This window comes from Sceloporus undulatus, chromosome 1, assembly GCF_019175285.1.
Source record: "Sceloporus undulatus isolate JIND9_A2432 ecotype Alabama chromosome 1, SceUnd_v1.1, whole genome shotgun sequence".
NCBI lineage: Eukaryota > Metazoa > Chordata > Lepidosauria > Squamata > Phrynosomatidae > Sceloporus > Sceloporus undulatus.
This window is the reverse complement of record NC_056522.1, coordinates 263,203,345-263,214,517: the sequence shown is the minus strand read 5'-3', so window position 1 is coordinate 263,214,517 and position 11,173 is coordinate 263,203,345. Positions and strand designations below refer to the sequence as shown.

At 41.2% G+C, this 11,173-nt stretch overlaps 1 protein-coding gene across 3 annotated transcripts in view; it reads right to left on the bottom strand.

Annotated features, from left to right (window-relative positions):
- Positions 1-8,970, bottom strand: part of RASSF7 (Ras association domain family member 7) — an 83,462-nt gene extending 74,492 nt beyond the window's left edge. For 2 of the 3 annotated variants that reach the window (XM_042471060.1, XM_042471069.1), the window contains exon 1: positions 8,733-8,970. The gene's annotated coding sequence lies outside the window, so the exon portion shown is untranslated. The remainder of the gene's footprint in view (positions 1-8,732) is intronic. The other variant, XM_042471043.1, reaches the window with a different exon arrangement.
- Positions 8,971-11,173: the final 2,203 nt, after the last annotated feature.

Below are 11,173 nucleotides of genomic sequence, written 5' to 3'. Positions count from 1 at the left end.
AAGAAATAGCGGAACGAATTAATTTCGTAACCCGGGGTACCAGTGTAACTTTTTAAAATTGCAGTTCTGCTGCAAAAGGAGCAAAGTTATCCTTGCTAAGTTTCAAGATATGGAAGGAAGAAGGCAAATGTACCTAGGAAAATTGGAAAGTGAGGGGGAAAAGAGAGAGTAGGGAAGGGGCACTGAGAAAGAAGAGAAAATGTAAGTGTAACTAGAAGATGTGGAGAGTGGGAGAAACAGAGAATATGGTTAGCCAAGAACTGAGTGCAGGGGTAAAAGAATAAGAAAGAGACGACAAGAAAAGGGACTAGGGAACGAGGGAAAAGGTTAGTGCAGGCAAAAGTTGTAGAAGAAGGAGGAGGAAGATACTATGAGAGAGCTGAGAAGGAGTTGCAGAGGAGGGAGAGAGAAAAAGAAAAAAGATGAAATTAATAATAAAAAGGAAACGAATCACATTTCTAAATGGAACTGAAGAAAGACATTCATGCAGTGCTTTTTGGTATGAGCAATGGTACACTCTATTTACACTTCGGATAAAAAAATGACACTGTACTGTGGCTCCAAACATTTAGTGTAGAATTAGGAAACTGGAAACGGAACTGGAAATGTAAACAATAAGATAGGGAAAGCCATAAAGCAGCAATCCAGAAGTATCATATCCAATGACTCCTGAGGCAATGAATACGAGGCAGCTCAGTATTTTCCACATGCTGACCTGTTTAGTCCTGGGGCTTGCTATGGTTTATGAAATTTTAAGGAGAAGAAAGATTAAGAGGAGAAACTGTTCAAGTGGACTTCCTGGAAAGTCTCCAGCAGCCATTTGGAGGCAGCCTGCAACAGAAGGCAGAACCACATGCAATTATACAGAGTCATTCATGATGACCCAGGGACAGATTGCGCCTTCCAAATGAAGCACAGCTTTTTTATTGATGCTTTAACTCAATGTGCCAGAGGTTACTGCTTATTTAAATAATTCATCCCAATTCTAAGATGAACTCACAATCCAGAACAAACAAAACTAATTGAAACTATATGACTTTAGAGCACATGTCCTGCAGCAGTGCATTAAAAACTGCATTTCCAAACCGAGACTCCACCTACAACTTGAGAGGTAGTTTAAGAACTTTTTTTGGTCTTTGATTTTTCACAGGAGATTTTTCATAACAGTTCTTAGTGCATACACAAAAAGCCAGAAAACAACACATGCTTCTCTTCCACATCTCTGCAAATCCCAAATATTATCACAATCCAAAAGGATCAGTAAGTGTTAGTTCAGAAGAATTATACAATTGTCTACCTTGGACAAAAGTTGTGTTGTTGTTGTTATGGCAGTTCAAGGAAAAGCTTGCATAGCTATGCTACACTCATCCTAGTCCAGAATGAGTAATTAATTAATCACTGTGCATAAACCACCCTCCTCTTTTCTCTCTGTGTATGAATGAATGAGCAGGAAAGGATCTAGCAACACACAGGCTTTAAAAAACCACACACACTCATCCTGTAGGCGGAGAATAAACTCTGATCATCAGAGACTGCGGCAGAGCAGAATTCCTGAAATTCCAGCAGGCACAAGGTGAAAGCTTTCCACTCCGCCTTCCTGGCATTCCAAAACTCTTGGTACCATATGGCTCTAACCTTGCCTTTCTACACTTCCGGGAAAAGCATATACATTTTTCAGTCAAATAGGCAGAAAGCATCTGCCAGATTTACAAAATAGTCTTCATACACTGCCAATAAGGCTTTCAGCACTTTCAAAGACACTGTTATAGATTTGTTCTTCTTTTCCTCAGAATTCACTTCCCTTTCATAAACTGAATAACTTTGTGCAGATTATCTTAAAGAAAGTTCCACAATTCTAAGAAAATTGTTAAAGGGAGACAAGAAATAGAAGGACATACCGCATGCTGTTTTTCTGTCATCACTATGAGTAATATTTGAAAATGGTTTAAAGGTTTTAATGGCAAAAGCAACCTATCAGGACATGCTGATTCTTCACTAATACAGTCATCAGCAGTAAAGGCTCAGCATGACATAATATTAATAGGCTCAATAAATATTCAAGTTAACTCTACATTAACATCAATTATTATATTAATCTGTATTATAAATTACAGATAAAGAACCCAAAGTAGGATTAAGATTAAATGACTACAAAACTATTTCTTACAAAGAAAAAAATCAGCTCGCTCTGTTATGTTAGTACGGTAATATTTTGGCAGAGTAATAAAAAAAGTAACTGGGAAGTACCCAGCAAAACAGCCATCTAAAAGAGCAATGTGAATCTTTTCATACTGCTACCAGCACTTGAGCAGTTCAGCTGTTGTGGAAAAGGTGTTGTGAAAAGGATGGTATTTATCCCTATCACCTGGTCCCTTGGAGATACAGTGATACCAGGTTTTTCCATGGTCTCCATAACATCATAGTGCTAGTGAATAAACAATGTTAGAAGATACTGTTTCTAAGGCAAGTGCTTTTATCTTGATTCACCGATTCTGTAACATTGTTATTTGAAAGCTACCAACTTATTTATAGCTGAAGAAATCCAAATTCTTCTAGGAAGCCAGTAGACTCTCTGCAAGGTCCAACTCTTCAGACAAACAAAGTTTTCCATATAGCTTTAATGAAGAGTGTAAGTTTTCAGACAAGCAAAAGTTTTTATTGAGGTACTTTCAAATAATTAACATGTCATGGTTTTTAAGGGTTTATGTGAAATCAGAATGGTTAGCATAACTAATATTAAAAAAAAATAAGATGGTGATTATTTATTTATTTGTTTATTTTGCTGTTGTTGTATGCCTTAAAGTAATTTCCAATTTATGGTGATCCTAACATGAACTTATCACTTTTCTTGGCAAGATTTGTTCAGAAGGGGATTCTGGATTCCTCTGAGGCTATGAGAGTGTGGCTTGCCCAAGGTCATCCGGTGTGTTTTCCATGGCAGAACAGGGATCCAAACTCTGCTCTCCAGAGCCTTAGTCCAACACTGAAACCACTACTCCACACTAGCTGTCAGATTCAAAGGATTTGCTCTATTTTGTTTGGTTTCACCTGAAATCAATTACTCTTGAATGATTCTTCAATCACAATCTCAAAAAAACCAAAAACAAAAACAAAAACCTGTTTCAAGACCTGCCCACAGATACTTAACCAAAGAAATACTTAGCCAGGATGTCATCAACACATGTCATAAACAACAATGTACTTCAAAATCTGAGCAATCTCATCCAGCAGTCGTGTAGTAAAAGCTAATAATACTGATCTTTGTAAGGAATGATGGCTAAGTATAGGTATGCCAAAATCTCACCGTCTCACTCTCATTGAGTTCCTCAGGTTCCCAATTGTGCTCATATTCTGCCTTATTTAAAGTGAGCTGCAAGAAGGCATTCCTCCCTGAAATGACTATGTTTTGTGCATAGTTTCAATGTACACATTTTTAAGATACTGTACATATTTCTGTATACATTTTTACATTAACTAAATCATGTTAATGGATATTTTTCAAATGTATGCATGGTTTTCTCACATTTTCTATCCAGAACACAATGAAGCCCTCGTAAGTACTCCTAAGGCAAGATACATTCCACTGCAACCTCAGAAAATCCAGCAGTGGGATTTCTGTATGGAAATAGTAATCCAGTTAATATTTTGTTCATCCCTAGCTGGATGTTTAATCAAAAGGTAGAAGGAAAACTGTGGCTTAGACAGGAAATTTAGCCAACAAAGTTCAGAAGATAGAGGAACTATGTCATGTTTAAATGACATCTTATCTCTGATCTACTGCACCACACATTTAAATAAATGGGATTCACTTTTTAAAGCAATTTAAGATGTATAAGTAATTATACTTCATCTGAAACTTAGTAACGTATAAACTGTGTCCAATTTATGTATAGTAAAGACATAGTATTCTGTTCTTTCACCATAATCAAAGAATGAGAAACAAGTCACATGATTACATTGTATGTAACTATAGTGCAGAATTCTGGTATCATATAATAAAGATTAATTAATTCCTTTACTAATCATAGCAGCTGCATAGTTGTCTTTAAATGTTATGGCAATTATACCTTTAGATTAGATGAGGAAAACATTTTAAAGAGCTACCTAGTTTATTTCTTTGTATTAATACCAGGGTTTTTAATCCCCTTTCATTTCCAAAAATTTGTTGCAGCCAGTTCTACGGTTAATTTATACATGAGATACAAGAAATCATGTAAAGCAGTAAGACTACAGTCCCAGTGTTCCTCATCATTGTTTTTCCTGGTGAAGGCTGCTGGGACTTGCAGTACAATACCATCTGGAAAGCTCCATGATTCCAACCCTGATGTAAAGATATCCCTTCTTTCTATTAGCTGGGTTGTTAACTCTTTCTTAGTAGTTGTGAGAATAAAATGAAAGAACACAAGCCGTAGACACTGCTTTCATCTGATTAGAAGAAAGATAAAACATCCAGCTGTTTTGGACTTCAGCTCCCAGAATTCCTGGCAAGCTGGCTGGGGCTTATGGGAGTTGAAGTACAAAACACCTGGAGGTCCAAAGTTTGGAAACCACTGGGTAGTTTGAGTGCTGTACTACCAGGAGACTGGGATCAAATCCTGGCTTAGTCACAGAACCAAACTGGGTGGCATTGTACAAGCCATACTCTCTCAGCCTTGAAGGAAAGCAACAGCCAATCTTTCTGAAAAACCATTGTCAAGGAAGCCCTAGAATAGGGCTGTCCGTAAGCTAAGTCTACTAGAAGGCATATAACAAGAAGCATTGCAATACTATATACCTCATCTCACTTTCTGTGTGATTTATTTCAATTACCCATTCTTGACTTTAATTGTCTGAGAGCTAGGACCAGAACCGTAACCACTAACTGGTATTGTACCACAAGATTTGGTTTAAAATACATCCTAAAGTTAACCATGAAAACTTAAATCAGGGATGGGCAACTTGTGGCCTTCCAGTACTTGCAGCATCTTCTGGTTTTTCTCATAATAAGCTAAGCTGATGAGAGTTGTAATTCAACATCTGGAGAGTCACATGTTCCTCATCTCTGGTTAAGCACACATTGCTGTCATTTATACAGTATATTTGCATCTATGACACAGCTAGCAGCAAGCCCCACAACTGAGCCCTTATCATCTCCATTTCCAGATACATCCCATACTCATGTGCAGCTGAGGGAACAGCAACAGAATCAGGTAATCAAACAAGTGGCACTCAGGGCACAGTGTCTTCTAGAATATATTCCAGTACATTATCCACTCCTCAAATTTCTCTCGTTTCCACAGTGTCAAGAATATGTGTGCATCATTTCAAAAAGAAAAGAAAAAGGACACAAGGAAGAAAATAAAAAAAGATGTTGAATCTTGTACTGAGGCTCTTACTGACTGAAACTTCTATAGCAACAGCTGTGTCTCTTTCTTCTGGGTGATTATAATTAGAATCCAATAAACTGTATGAGTAATTCAAACTCAGCCTTTGAGTATCCATTCCAATGACTTTGTCAACAGAAGAGCAACTTGCCTAAGGCCACAACCCACATCAGTGACAGGACCAAGAATGGGCACCCAGAGGTTTCCATCCATCCATCACATGATCCAACAATGCCACCTCATGCAGGAAGTCACAGGGGAAAAGGGGTGAGCCTGGGTCAAACCCAGTCAAACCCCAGGGAGCAGCCGGGTTTGCATAACAGGTAGAGCCACCCAGCTTAGGGTTGGCATAGGCATATTGTTTTCCTTATATAGAATTGCTCCTTATAGCCTTGGACACATGCAGAGTCACTTCTGAAGTGCAGCCAGGTTGTTTATTTTACCCTGCAAACTGAATGGAAAACTGACGCAGCCTACATGGGAAAAAGCATTGTCATGCGTGAGCCTTGAAGTCCTTTTGACTTACAGTGACACCAGGAATTTCATAGGGTTTTCATAAGCAAGGAATATTCAAGAAGCATTTTTGCCAAGTCCTTCCTCTTAAATACTATCAGTCCTCCATATCAATGGAGATTCTTTTCTCCCCCACCCCCAGCAGATACCAAAAAGTATGGGACCTCAAATCCCATTATTATCTATGGACATGCACAGGACCACGTTAGCATGTCATGCGCCCATTATTGAGGATAATGGGAGGGGACATCTGTGGATGAGCCAGTCTGCAGATGACTAGCCTGCTGGTACAGAGGACTAACCTAGTATTCATTGGTGGTCTTCCATCCAAATACTAACCAGGGCTGGCCCTGCTTAGCTTCCAAGATCAGACAGGATCTAATGCCTTTAGGGTGTTTAGTGTGTGCACCTTCAAGTCAGCTGCTGACTTATAGCAACTGCACAAATTTCATAGGCAAGGACAGGGAAAGAAATCACACAGATGACCCTGCCTCAAGAGTCAGATACTAGAATCAAGTCAAGTATAGGTATAGTTAAGTCCTATGAGATGCATTCCTTCTATCAACAATTTATTATGTCGGGGAAAAAATCTGAGAAAATGGAAAGCAACTGCTAGCTCTGCAATGTTTGCAAAGGAACTTGTTAATGCAGAGAAGAGTATAACATTACATAATAAAAAGCCTGTTTGTTTCATCGCCTTAACTTTAGACGGAGCCGTGGGAAGACTGAAATCCCGTTGCCAGGCTGAGTGCAAATACAACATGTGCAATGGAACCAAGTCTGCTGCACTGTTGATGCCACCTGTGCCTCCTCATTTTCACCTCCCACCAAACAGTCTGGGAGCAGCTGAGTGCGGCAAAGAAAGTCAGCTGCAAAAGGATCCCGGTATCTCCTCAGCAAATGCAGGCAGAAGGAATTATCTGTAAAAATCAGCTGAGTTTACATTCTCAAAGGATGAGCAGAGAGGAAAATATTCTAAGTATTTTACTTCTAATACAGGGTGATTCAAAAAGAAGGGTGCAAAAGTAACGCTGTTCTTATTTGGTTTGGCACCATTCTTTTTACCTTGTATAAACATACAAGACTTTGGCCTTATGTCCCAATGCAAAATATTCTTACAGCTAACATGTTTTGAATACTGTTGTTGTTCTTGTTGTTAGGTGCCTTCAAATCATTTCCGACTTATGGCGCACCTAAGACAGGGTTTTCATGGCACGTTTCTTCAAAGGGGGTTTGCCACCGCAAACTTCTGAGGCTGAGAGCATGTGACTTGCCCAAGGTCACCCAATGGGTTTCATGGCCGAGCTGGGAATCGAACTCGGGTCTCCAGAGTCGTAGTCCAATGCTCAAACCACTACAGCACCCTGGCTCCCTTGAATACAGGACCCATGTTTTTAAATACAGTACCATATGTACAAATACCTGGGTTGATCTTCTTTTTAATGAATATTATGATCGCTGTTGATACATGCTCTGAGCCTTCAGGGATAAGGCGGGTCAGATAGCTCTCCCAAAAAGTTCAAGACAGAGGCCACATGTTGGGAGTTAGAACATATAAGAAAAGGGATCTAAGAAAATAGCAATTTATAATAAATTAAAATATTATTATAAATTGTTATTTTCTTAGACCCCTTTTCTTATGTATTTCTTATATCTCCCAATATAAGGGACTCACGGCGGCGGATGAGTATAAATCAATGCAAAATGAATATTATGATGGTTGTTGATACATGCTGAGCCTTTATATAATATAATAATATATTATATAAATATATATGTTATACAACATTATATAAATATATATAAATAAGTATATAAATAATAATATAAAGGATATATGATAATAATGACACTACTTCTGAAAACCAGCCAGTATCCAAAAGCAAGGGGAGGGAAGTCACTTCTCAAATGTTGGATAGAAGGTGGGATTCTCACAGGGAACAGATACACAAACACACACACAGAAGCAGGTACAACAGGCTCAACTACTCCACAGAGGGCTTCCTACGAGTAGAGTATCCATCTCTCCAGGGAAAAGCCAAGAGAAGCAGGTCGCCAAGGGATTAAGAATAAGAATAATCATGACATTTTATTTATATGCCGCCTCTCCCGCAGGATCGAGGCGGCTGACAATAACAAATAAAATACAATATGAAATGCAACCTATTTCCCACAACAAGTGGGAAATAGAGACCTGGGTCGACTTTTAAAAAGGCTGCCAAGTAAGTAGCCTCTGGTTTAACCCAAAGGGAGGGAGGGGGGCGAAGACTCTCTTTTATTGTAACCCGCCTCGATCCGCAGGGAAAGGCGAGCTAAAACTGAATGAATATTATTCGAAGTGGGACGGTTTCTCCCAAAGGGGGCTCTCCAGCTTTCCACTCTGGGCCCCACAGCAAACTCCAACTCCCAGGATCCCACAGCCTTGAGCCAGACAAAGCGTTAAAGCGGTGCCAAACCGGGTTATTTCCCCAGTGTGGAGGCAGCCCAAGTTGCCTCTGGTTTATGCCAAAGGAGAGGGAAGGGGGAGAAGAAGAAGTGGGGCACAGTTTCTCCCAAAGGGGGCTTTCCAGCTCGTGGGACTTAGCTCGAACCCCCTGAAAAATAAAAGGGAGGGGAGGGGGTCACATGGGGGGGATCCAAAGTCCCCTTGGAGGCTGAGGAAAGTGTGAGCCACACTGGGGGGATAAATCCGGTTCGATGCCGGATTACTTCTCCAGGAAAGGAAGCAGGAAAGGCAATACTGTCTCCCCAGGAATCAAACCCTCTTCTCCCCCCAGTTCCCCCCCCCCTAAAGCGGAGCTGCAAGAGAGCCTTCGGGGCAAGAGAGCAAGGCATCCGGGGGGAGTCCTTCCTTACCTGGCCAAGGAGGCTCCTCTCCTCTAATCAGCCCAGCAAAGCCGCTTTGCAAACGCAGGAGCCCTCCCTGCCGGGCTCTGCAAGGCTCTCTCTCTTGGCACAAGGGCTGGACTTGGCCTCAGTTGCGTCCCGAGGAAAAGAGCCCACTTGCAGCCACCGAGAGAGAGAGAGACATACAAGTGGCTGTGTGTGCGCGCGCCCTTCCCAGGGAAGTGGAGGCAGCGCGCGCCCTCTTTCCTCCCTGAGCAACTTGCAAGCCCTGGGCGAAGCCCCGCCCCTGGAAAGCCCCGCCCCATACCTGACCTAAGCCCCGCCCCTTACCTCTCCGCCAGGTGAGTGAGGAAAGCAAGGGAAGGCGCCCAACCAAGCACTGCTTTGCAAGGCTCCTGCTGCTAATTAGGGGAGGCCCAGAGAGTGGAGCTGAATCCCAGTTGCACCCTTAGCTTTATTTTCATAGACTCATACAGTGGGAAGAGATCCCAAGGGCCATCCAGTCCAACCCCATTCTGCCATGCAGGAACTCTCAGCCAAAGCATCCCCTGTGACAGATGGCCATCCAGCCTCTGTTTAAAGACCTCCAAGGAGGGAGACTCCACTACACTCTGAGGAAGTGTGTTCCACTGTCAAACAGCCCTCTCTCAGGAAGTTCCTCCTAATGTTGAGGTGGAATCTCTTTCCCTGTAGCTTGCATCCACTGCTCCATGTCCTAGTCTCTGGAGCAGCAGGAAACAAGCTTGCTCTATATTTAACATGACACCCCTTCAAATACTTAAACAGGGTTATCATATCATCTCTTAACCTTCTCTTCTCCAGGCTAAACATCCCCAGCTCCTTTCAGTACAGATTAGTGTTTGTCATTATTCCACCTCTGTGCTGCTTGAGGTAATAATGTTAAGGAATCCAAAGTTTACCCTCTTTTTATGAACAGGGGTTTGGGAATTAAACTATGGAATGATATGTCAGAGGAAAAAGGCAATGGCAAATCGCCTCTGGATGTTCCTTGCCTGAGAAAGAAAATTGTGGGATCACCAGAAGTCATTCCCACTACGCTTTAAATCAGCGTCAATAAACGCTGAAGTGGTTTAAATGACCCTTGTTCACACTCGGTTTGGAGAGGGGGGACCACCCACTAGACCCATTTAACAAGCTTCTTTTTCATGCTCATTTCCCCCGCGTCTTTTGCAATACATCGATTCAGCACAAGGGTAAACAGGATGCGGATCAGAATTGATTTTTTTAATGATATGAGCAGGGAGGGTGCCTTTGGAATCGAATTGTTGGTTAATGTGAACAAGAAGCGGGTTATTTTACAACAAGGAAATGTGATTGGAGCAATTGATCTGCTATTGAATTGATCCACTGATCTGGATCGCAAACTGATTTATTTGTAAGTGGGAATGAAGCTGATATTTCAGAGGAAGAAGGCAATGGCAAAGCACCTCTGAGTGTTCCTTGCCTAAAAGAAAGAAATTGGTGGGTGACTAACTGAAAGAAAGAAGCTGGTAGCATGAACTTTCGGAGACTTGAGCTGACTTCCTCAGATACAAGATCCCTTTGCATATTTGTGTATATGTCTTCAAGTCACCTCTTGACTTATGATCACCTTATGAATTTGGTAGGGTTTTCTTAGACAAGAAATCCTCAGAGGGTGGTTTTGCCAGTTCCTTTCTCTGAAATATAGCCTACAGCTTCTGGTTTTCATTGGTGGTCTCTCACACAAGTACTAACCAAGGTTGACTTTGCATAGCTTCCATGATCAGATGGGATCTAACACTTATGAAAATAAAATTCTAATGTCAACATTTAACACGTAGAATGATTAAACAACAAACCCAGCAACAGATCTCTCTATAATATGGATTACTTATGGTACACATAATTTAGATAACTTCCTTGGGAAATGTAACCAGAACATTGCTCGGTTGTTATGGTTCTTTTTCCTCACTCTTAAAAATAAGCCAGATCAGTCCATACCTATCCTGCCAACACTTCCCTGGGAATTGAGCATCAGCACCTGGCAAGTTAATACAAGGCACTTACTTATCTCCTCTGGAACGGTGCCTGCTGCATGGTTAGGGAGCTGAATCTAGCTGCATTTTAAGGTTTAGAAAGTATTTTCAGTACTGAATCAGCAAAGAATTGAATGGTAGCTATTAGTCAGGAGCCTAGAAAACATTTTTGTTGCGCTTGATAGTGTTTCTGTCAGCTTCTTGTAATGCTGCCACCACATTTGCAAATGAAGAGCTCACTAGAATGCCAGACATCTGAAAACCAGAGATCTCACATGTGCCAGTCCCTGTGACAGCTACTGCTGCTAGTTAAGATGTATAAGAAGAATCAGTCTAGCAAAGGATAGCAAAAGTTGCAGACAACCACCAATGGCAACTCAACTGCCTCAGGATTATAGGTGCTATTAGATCCTTCTTGGTTTGCTTCTTTGT